Raw genomic sequence first — 9,578 nt, forward strand, 5'->3', positions numbered from 1 at the left:
AAGCAGCCCTCCCCTCTGGGGAAGCACATCTGCCTCAGCATCCAGATGACAGTCAAGCACATTATTAGCTGTGTGACAGGAACAGATGGAGAGAATGGAGAAAAAAAAGGGGAGGGGAATATGGGATGGAAAGTGTTTCCACTTTATGGTGGTCTGCCGTGAGGGGAGAAATCATTACCAAACATGACAGACCTGGAGTGCAAAAAAAAAAAAGCAAAACAACCAAAAAAGCCTTTCTGCAATCCTAAAGGCCTAAAACAAAGCCAGGCTAATAAAACTTACGAAAAAGTTAACAGCATCCTCAGTACCAAGTACACCACAGAGAATTCTCCTCAGCCTCTGGTACTGGCTGCAGGAACTGTAGCAATTGGTATGAGAAAAACCTCTTGCTGTCAGTCACAAGGTGTTAGCAATTCCCTGCCTGTAGAGGAGAAAGGAGATGTAAGAAATGAAAAACATGTTTTAAACAAAACCATAACCTTCTCTAGTTTGGAGTCATGGGAAGAGGAAAAGTACTGAAGGAAAGACACAGTGGTGTTACTTTTGTGGTCCAGAGGGACATGCCTTAAGAAGACCACTTGGTCTCCATGGAGTTGTCCAAATAAGATATCATTTCCCCCAAAGTAGAATCCATTCATATGTCTACTGGATTTTGTCAGTGTGGGTTAAAACCCCCAATAAGAGTATCCTATATGTCCCAAAATGCCAGGACAGGTTGAGGAGTCGGCATCCCTGACATAGAGTCTCATTGGGACAGACATCATAGGGACAAAGGGATCATTTTCTATCATCATAATTATCATCATCAAAGGAAAAATTACTGAACATTCTGGTTGGGGATAGGAGTGGGTGGAGGGACATGAGAGAAATACTATCCTTGTATCATACCTTCTAAAAGTATGAATTGGGACACAGAATGGTACAGTGGGTAAATCACTGGCTCTGGACTCAGGACCTGAGTTTTGATGGTTACTAGCTGTGTGACCCTAGGCAAATCCCTTCCCCCTGGGGCCTCAGTTTCCTCATCCTTAAGGCGAGATAGTTGGGCTAGATGGTCCCAGAGTCTCATTCAGTTCTAGATCTACAGTGCTATGGTCCTAATTTACAGAAATTAGCAGCTGAATTCTTGTTCATTTCATTTAATAACACCATTTTATAATAGCAATATTTATATAACTCTTATAATATTGGTAAAGTGCTTTACATACATTATCTCTTTTGTACTCCCCAAGAATATTGTGGGATAAGTGCTATTATCATCCCCATGTTACAGTTGAAGATGCTAAGACTTAAAGAAGTTACAAGACTTGCCTGGGGTCCCATACAGCTAGCCTGTGCTGGAGGGAATGTTCAAACCCAGGTCTTCCTAACTCCAAGTCCAGTTTTCTGTCATATACCACACTGACTCTTGATTTCCCATAGTACTCTAGCTATGTGTTTAGCCTCTCTAAAAAGTAAAGTGTTTGTTTTGTTTTCCTGCAAGATATTTTTAACTGTATGTAGACTCTGTACTCTCTCTCCTAGAGAGAGACAGGCTATATCTTCCCCTCAAAGTTGTAGGAGTATCCCTAGGAGCGTATGTGTGATTCCTCTCTAATACTATTAGCTCAAGCTGCTATTCTAATGTCCCTTCCTCTGTTAGCCAAAAGTCACTAACCTGCCCTTTAGATTGAACCAATTAATATGAACTAGCTTTTACAAAGAAACATTTAAAGAAATGGCAAACTACTCCAGTATCTTTGCCATGAAAACCCCAAATGAGGTCACAGAGTCAGACATGAAATGGAACAACAAAATTCACTTCAAATCTATAGCAAGAACATAGGTTTTTAAGTTTAATTTGCATCATTAACATTTTCTCCATCTTTCTTAAGTCTAGATAATCCACAAAACAATAAATCAAGCCCTCATTTGTAGCTTTTGCAGATTCCCCAAGGTGTGAAATGTTCTCACTAAATATTTAACGATAGGCTCCTTCAAGCTGCCAGAAGTTACCCCCAGTGCATCCCTACTTGCAGAAAAAGGATTTAAGCATTTGAACATTTCTCTCCAACACTAGGAGGACACTCTCCTCTATATCATCTCAATGCCTGGAAAGAATAAGCTTAAACCTAATGCAGCGTCTATATAGCATCGTCCTCACTAAATTCACTTACAAACCATAGCTAATAGATAGACGAGTTGTCTTCTCTCCTACTGCTGGACTGGGCTGAGCAAGGCTCTTGGGACAGATCCCTACATGGACATGACCTCCAGCTCCTAGATTTCTGGTGGCTTGCTCTTGTGACTTTTTGGAGCTCACAAAGGTGTTAAGCCATCTCTGATCTCCTTCACCCCCACACAGGAAAGAACAGACACAACACAGACACAGAAGCAATTCTAACAGTACAAAGCTCCCAGGAAAGGTCTAAGAAGTATCATCAGTTATGAAGTACTTTGCAAATGCAAATTGCTACATGAGGATTTGAGTAAGAAATGTCATTATTAGCACGTTTCTACAGGAAGGCAAATATTTGGGCAGGGAACAAATTGCTTTAGTTGCCTGTGGGGAGCAGTATCTTAAACAGATAAAGATATTGCTTTTCTCCCTCTGGCCAACCCAAGAGATTGTGCCAGACAGAAATGTAAGGTTCAAGAAGGCTTTCATTAAAAGCTCATAGAATTTAGCGCTAGAATAGACCTTAGAGCCCTGGGGGAAAAAGAGAGAGAGAGAGAGAGAGAGAGAGAGAGAGAGAGAGAGAGAGAGAGAGAGAGAGAGAGAGAGAGAGAGAGAGAGAGAGAGAGAGACCTAAACAAGTTAAGTGACTTGCTCAGGTAGTCTGGCAGTAACTTTAGTAGTAAGTTTCAGACAGTTGGTAAATATTTAACAATCAGCTCTCTAAAACATGTGATACCGTTTTAAAGTTTAATTTGCATTATTAATATTTTCTCCTCTTTCTTAAGTCTAGACAACCAACAAAACAATAAATCAAGCCCTGATCTGTAGCTTTTGCAGATTCCCAAGGTGTGAGTGTTCACACTGAATATTTAACAATGTGTTCTTTTAAGTTGGTAGGAGTTACCTTCAGCACACCTCTGCTTGTAAAAAAGGGATTTGAATCTGGACCACAGTGGATGATTTGTGAAGGATCATCCCTTTTGTCATCTTGGAAACACAATATGTGGGAATTTCCTTTCACAAAGATAGATACAACCCATTTATAACTTAGTAGATGGTTCTAGAGAGTTATCTATAGCTAGGAACACCTACTATCCAGTTACTTGCCTAGGGTCACATAACTAGTAAAGGTTAGAGGAAGAATTTGAACCCAGACCTTTCTAAACCCTACACTTATGCATTAAACTAAGCTACCAGTGCTTCTTAAACTGCTGGTTTGCTACTCCATGTGGGGTCACAAAAAATTTGGCAACAGTAAAAGATTTCTGAATGTATAATGACCAAAAATGAATTCAAAATTAAGCACATAATGAATCTTCAATGTTTCTGGAAGTACTTGTCTGTGTTGCATCAAGCAACTTCACTGCAGCCTTGGTTGGAACACAAAGCATGCACACTTTGCATGCCCTCAAGCCATGCAACTCCATGCCAACTAATGCTACTGAAACATGCCTTGAGTGGAAAAAGTTTAAGAAGCCCTGATCTAGATCATGAGTTCTTAACCTTTTTTGTCCCATGGATGTCTGGTGAAACCTATGGATTCCTTCTCAGAATAATATTTTCTAGGATTACAAAGAAATTATCAGAATATTTTTTAAAGAAGTTCAAGGGCACCAGGTTAAGAAAGCTTGCTCCAGATAGATCTAAGTAGCAGGTCATTACTGAGGATATTAGCATGTTTAGGGATATATCTCCAACCTATGAGAGTGATACATAGTTAAGATATTACTCTACCCTTCCCACAACATATTTTCTTGGTCCTACTTTGGAAACTAGGGTGAATAAGAGTGTGTGTGGGGGGGGTGTCTAACCCATTCTGACAGTTCTTAAAAATTGATCTGTCTTTCCAGCTATTTACTAAAACATTTGTTCCTGTTTTCTTGAGATGTATTCAAGGAAGAAGCCCCTGAGTCAACGTCTTTCTGTGATCATGTTTGTTACATTTTCCATTTTCTCCACTTCTATGCACATACAAGGGATAAAGGGGCAGTCTGGGCAGTAGGTGAGCACCTGGCTCAAATGTAGGAAGCACTTTCTGTTTATAGCCCAATCAATTCATTAGGAGATTAGATTCTGCTCCTCCCTAAGGATATAGCTGTCATCTTCAACTTGGCTTTGCCATTCATTTATTAAGTAGCTGATGAGTGAAGGATGCAGTGTTAGGGGCTGAGCTCCATCGCGGAAGGTTCTGCTGTCTGGGGACTCAGAGGGGGCTTGCTCACTAGCTCCTGAGAGCGAAGCCCAAAGGAACCAACCAGAGCATGCCAGCTAGCAACCAAACTAGCTTTATTCAGAGCAAATTGTGCCAGTCTGATTTAATTTCCTTCTATGACAGAGTGACAGGCCACCTAGACAAGGGAAAAGCTATAGGTATAATCTCCTGGGATTCCAGAAAGGCATTTGATTCTGTCCCATATGACAGTCTCATCAGTCTTTCAAGATGGCAGTGTCACAGTAGATTGAAATGTAATGGGCCAAATGTTGACTCTCTGTCCATGCTTCATGTCAGTACAGGTCTAAAGGACTCCTGAGGTCCCAGGCAAGGAAGGCGGCAGGCCCAGAGGAGCTAAGAGACTTTGGAGAGACTAGATTCCCTCTAGGCTCCTCTAAGTGTGAGGTAGCAGAAAGAGCAAGGGATTTGGATTCAGAAGATCTGGGTTCATATCCTATTTCTGTACAACCCTGGGCTATACATGAGACTCAGTTTCTTTATCTATAAACTAGAAAGTTGGCTTCAATGGTTTCTGAGGTACCTTCTAGTTCTATCATCCATTGGATCGAGGCCCACGAATATGTAGAACAAGACAATATACAATTTGACTCATAGCAATGTAAATGAATAGGTGCTAAACCTGGGCTACATATACCCTGAGTTCACAGATTGTTTTGTTCTTTGTTTTCAAAAAAGGACCAATGACATCCTGGGTGATATCTTGACTCATGAGTGAATTGGATTTAAGTAAGGCAGAGCTGCACAAAGTCATTAGCCTTATTCTCACTTCCTGAGTCATGAAAGTCCAGTGGCGGGACAAAAGCCAAGATGACTGGCGATGGCCTGGAATGCAGTGAATGACCTTGGCATTTCCATGTCTGAGCAAGCTCTAATCACTCCACAGCACCTGCTTCAGCCACCTTCATGGCTGTTAAATCACATTGTTCTCATCTTCCCATTCTCCTGCGGGAAGTCTTCACATGCTTGAGGTAAACACCCCCTTAACTCACTAACAGGTTTGAGGCCTTTCAGTTACCCATAACCTAGTTTTAGCCTGTCTGTTCAGATGGTTTGACTGGGGTTTGGCTTCTGTGTATGCCACAGTTTCTCGGAGCGACAGATAGAGTTGAACGAATAGAGTGAATAGACACCAAATGTGGATGACCAGCCCCGAAAAGATCTCGGCAAGCCCTCACAACAGAGGTGCTAGTCATCCTTGAACACCCCATACAACCCATGGATAGATTTCAGGAGATCTGTGAACTTCAGATGAGGGCAGAAAAGCATATCTTTATTTTCACTAACTTCTATTAAATTGAACATTTTCTCCAAATATAGGTAATACACATGATCAGGAGAAGGGCTTCAAAGGCATTACCAAACTGTCAAAGGGGTTCTTGACACAACAAAAATGAAGAACCCCTGTTGTAAATGGGAAGAACAACAAGCAAATAATCACAACCGATTTGCTGCTAAATTACAATGACCACGTCTGGGCTCCATAAAGAGACATGAGAAGACATCCCTGATTATTCACAGAGGTGGAGGACAATGGTTGAGTAATACTCACTTTAACACTTGGCACATATTAGGCCCTTAATAAGTGTTTATTGATTGATAGGACATCAAACTTTTTTGATGTTTTGGTTAGTTTTATGGAACATTTTTTCTCCTTATTTTATTTTTATCATCAGGGACAGCACTCTGCCAAGGAAAGATAGGGTAGGAAATGTATGTACTATAAAAATAAAAGATATCAGCAAACAAATAGACAAATAAGTGATATATACATACATATATATACATATATGTATATATGTGTGTATGTGTATATATATGTATATGTGTATATATACACATACATATGTATATATGTGTGTGTATATATATATATATACATATATATACATATACATATATATATACATATATATATATGTGTGTATATATATATATATATATATATATATATATATATATATATATATACATATTTCAGACAAAAGGTGATCCTGAACTGGGTTAGTAACTCTATGAGTAAAGAGAAAGAGAAGGATGTAAGAGATATGGAGATAGAATTACGAAACTTGGCAACTTGATATGGGAGTGAGAGTCATTGAGTTAGAGAGAAGAATCCACGAAGAGTCCAACACCGTCAGTCTGAGTGACTGAAAAGATGATGGTGCCTTTGACAGAAACAACAGGGTGGAAGGAGGATACTGGATTCCAAGGGATGAGAAATCAAGTCAATTGCCCAGACCGAGTCTCGGAGCTGTCACCACCTGAGAGGACCAGGTTGCTAAGTGCTGTAATTCAGGAGGTTCCTTTTAGGATGCCTTGGTAGAAAGAGCCCTGGATTTGAAATCAGAAGATCAGGATTCAAAACCTAGTGCTGCCACTTCTTACTTGTGTGACTTTGGGAAGTCATTTAATTTCTCTAATCCTCAGTTTTTTCTTCTCTAAAACGCAGAGGTTAGACCAAATGACCTTTACGATGCCTTCCAACTCTAAACCTATGATCCTATGATCTTCACATTGACCCTTGACCCTGTCACCTCTGTCCACACTCTCTGGATGTGACAGACAGAGACCAATGCTCCCTCATAGCTCTGCCCCACTGTCGCATTCACCTCAGGCAGCCTTTCTGGACCACATTTTTCATTTGGAAGGAGAAATTCCAGTTGCCCTGGGAGTAGATAGCTATGCGTGTGGGTCAAGGTTCCATTGGGGTTTATAACTTCCTTCTTCATCTCCAAACCAGAGCACTTTCTCCTCTATCACTTCCAGATTTGGCTTCCTCGCCAAGAGCAAGTATTCTCTCATGGATCTGGGAAATGGATCTTGCTTTGGTCTGAGGAGCTAAAAGGCCTTTGCCATCCCAGGCTCCTAGGACAATTTGTCACGAAACAGCTTCCAATTCACTTCACAGGATGCTTCCTCTGGTTTCATAAATGCAACATGACAAGTGACAAATGTGCTGTAAGATAACAAGGCCCTTGGATGGAAACACATGTGGAAATGAATGACTGCCCCGCGGAGATTCAGTGCATTACCAGCATCAATTCTAGCCCATCAAGGAAGGGCTCAGGAACACAAAAGCCTTCTCCTAAGAATTTTAAAGGGAAAGCTACGCCATGCTTTGACTTGAATCTGCTGGATGCACCTTCTCACTTCAGTACAATGTTCCTCATTGAGAATCTCAACTGGTAGGCAAGTATTGTAATTCAGTCATAAGTGACAAGGTCCCTTAAACATTTCACGAAAAGCACACTGCCCCTCCTCTGGTGTCAGTGTGTGGAATGACCATTGTGATTTATCTTGGGCCAGATTCCTAGCCTAGAGTGGCAAATTAATTTCTAGCCCATGGAAGAATTATTTATTAATCACCTATTGTATACCAACCAATATACTAGACTAGGGTTGGGGGTAATAAAGGGACAAAAATGAAGCACTCCCTACCCTTGAGGAGCTAACCATCAATAGAGGGAATACATATATACAGAGAAGACAATACAAAATAATTTGAGTGGGGAGATGGTGATATAGGGAATCGGGAAAGGTTTCACTAAGGAGATGGAACATGAACCCAGGCTTTAAGGAAGCCAGGGATTCTATAAGGTAGAGGAGTGCATTCTAAACACGGGAACAGGTTGTGCAAGGGACCTGAGACAGAAGGCCAAATTCAGGAGATACATGTATTCCCATTAGCCAGGAATATACAGTGTGTGAAAGCACTAAGTGCTAGGGACACAATGACAAAAATGAAAAAACAAAAACAAAAACATCTGTACACGAGAAGTTTATATTCCTTTGGAGGAACATGTGTTTGTGTGCATGCATGCATGCATACATACATACATACATACATACATACATACATACACACACATACATACACGCATATATGCATATATGTATATATACATATATGTAGAGAGAGATAGTGTGTGTACACACATATGTATATATGTCTATATCTATTTGAAAATAATGTGGCACAGATGTGGAAAAGTGAGAGCCAAATTGTGGAAGTTTATATTCCTTTGGAGTAATGTGTACATGTATGTGTGTGTATACATATACATGTATATATATAGAGAAAATATGTATACACACATGAACGCATGTCTGTATCCATATGAAAATAATGCGGCATAAGTCTGGAAAAGTGAGAGACAAATTATGGAAGTTTATGTTTCTTTGGAGGAATGTGTATGTGTATGTGTGTGTGTGTGTGTGTATGCATATGTGTATATACACATATAGGAATATATTATGTGTGTATACACATATACACGTGTGTGTATCCATATCTATATGAAAATAACATGGCATAAATCTGGAAAAGTGAGAGCCAAATTGTAGAAGTTTATATTTCTTTGGAGGAACGTGTATGTGTATATATGGGTGTACGTATAAATGAATATGTATGTACACACAGAGATATAATATGTGTGTACACACACACATACATACATATATATATATATATCTCCATATCTATATGAAAGTAACATGGCCTAAATCTGGAAAGTGACAGCCAAAATGTGGAAGGTTTTAACTGTCCAGTTAAAGATTTCAGAGTAGGAGAATGGAAGAGTCAGACCCGTATCTAAGGAATATTATTTTGTCAGCTGTGTGGAGGATGAATTGCATGAGGGAGAGATTGGGAGCAGGGAGACCAATTAAGAGAATATTGAATTTCACCTACCTTGGTCTCTAGCCTTAATCTGCTTGTAAACCTTTTTTTTTAAAAAAAAAAAATCACAATGTGGTATCTGAATTGTATTGCTTTTTAATGGTAAAAAAAAATTTTAAAGTTAATATGTTATTCATTCAATCATGATTAAAATGTGATGTCTTTAAAACTGTGTATATGATTTCAATTATAATAGAACCTCATCATAGCACATCTTGTCAAATGCATCTCTATGTACCGTAGGTAAAATCACACCCATCAAATCATAACTACATATATTAAAGCCTGAAATAAAAAAGAAATCATAAAAAAAGGTTATTACAATAGTCTGGGTGGAAAGTGATGAGGACCTCAACAGGGATAGTAGACCAGTGGCAAAGTGGATAGAGAGAAAGGGAATGAAGTCATGAAATTTTGTAGAGGTAGAATCAATTAATTGGGCATAGCGGAATCAAGAAAGATAACTCCCAAAACTACAAACCTGGATGACTGGAAGGAGGGTGGTTACC

This window comes from Phascolarctos cinereus, unplaced genomic scaffold, assembly GCF_003287225.1.
Source record: "Phascolarctos cinereus isolate Bilbo 61053 unplaced genomic scaffold, phaCin_HiC Scaffold_7;HRSCAF=346, whole genome shotgun sequence".
NCBI lineage: Eukaryota > Metazoa > Chordata > Mammalia > Diprotodontia > Phascolarctidae > Phascolarctos > Phascolarctos cinereus.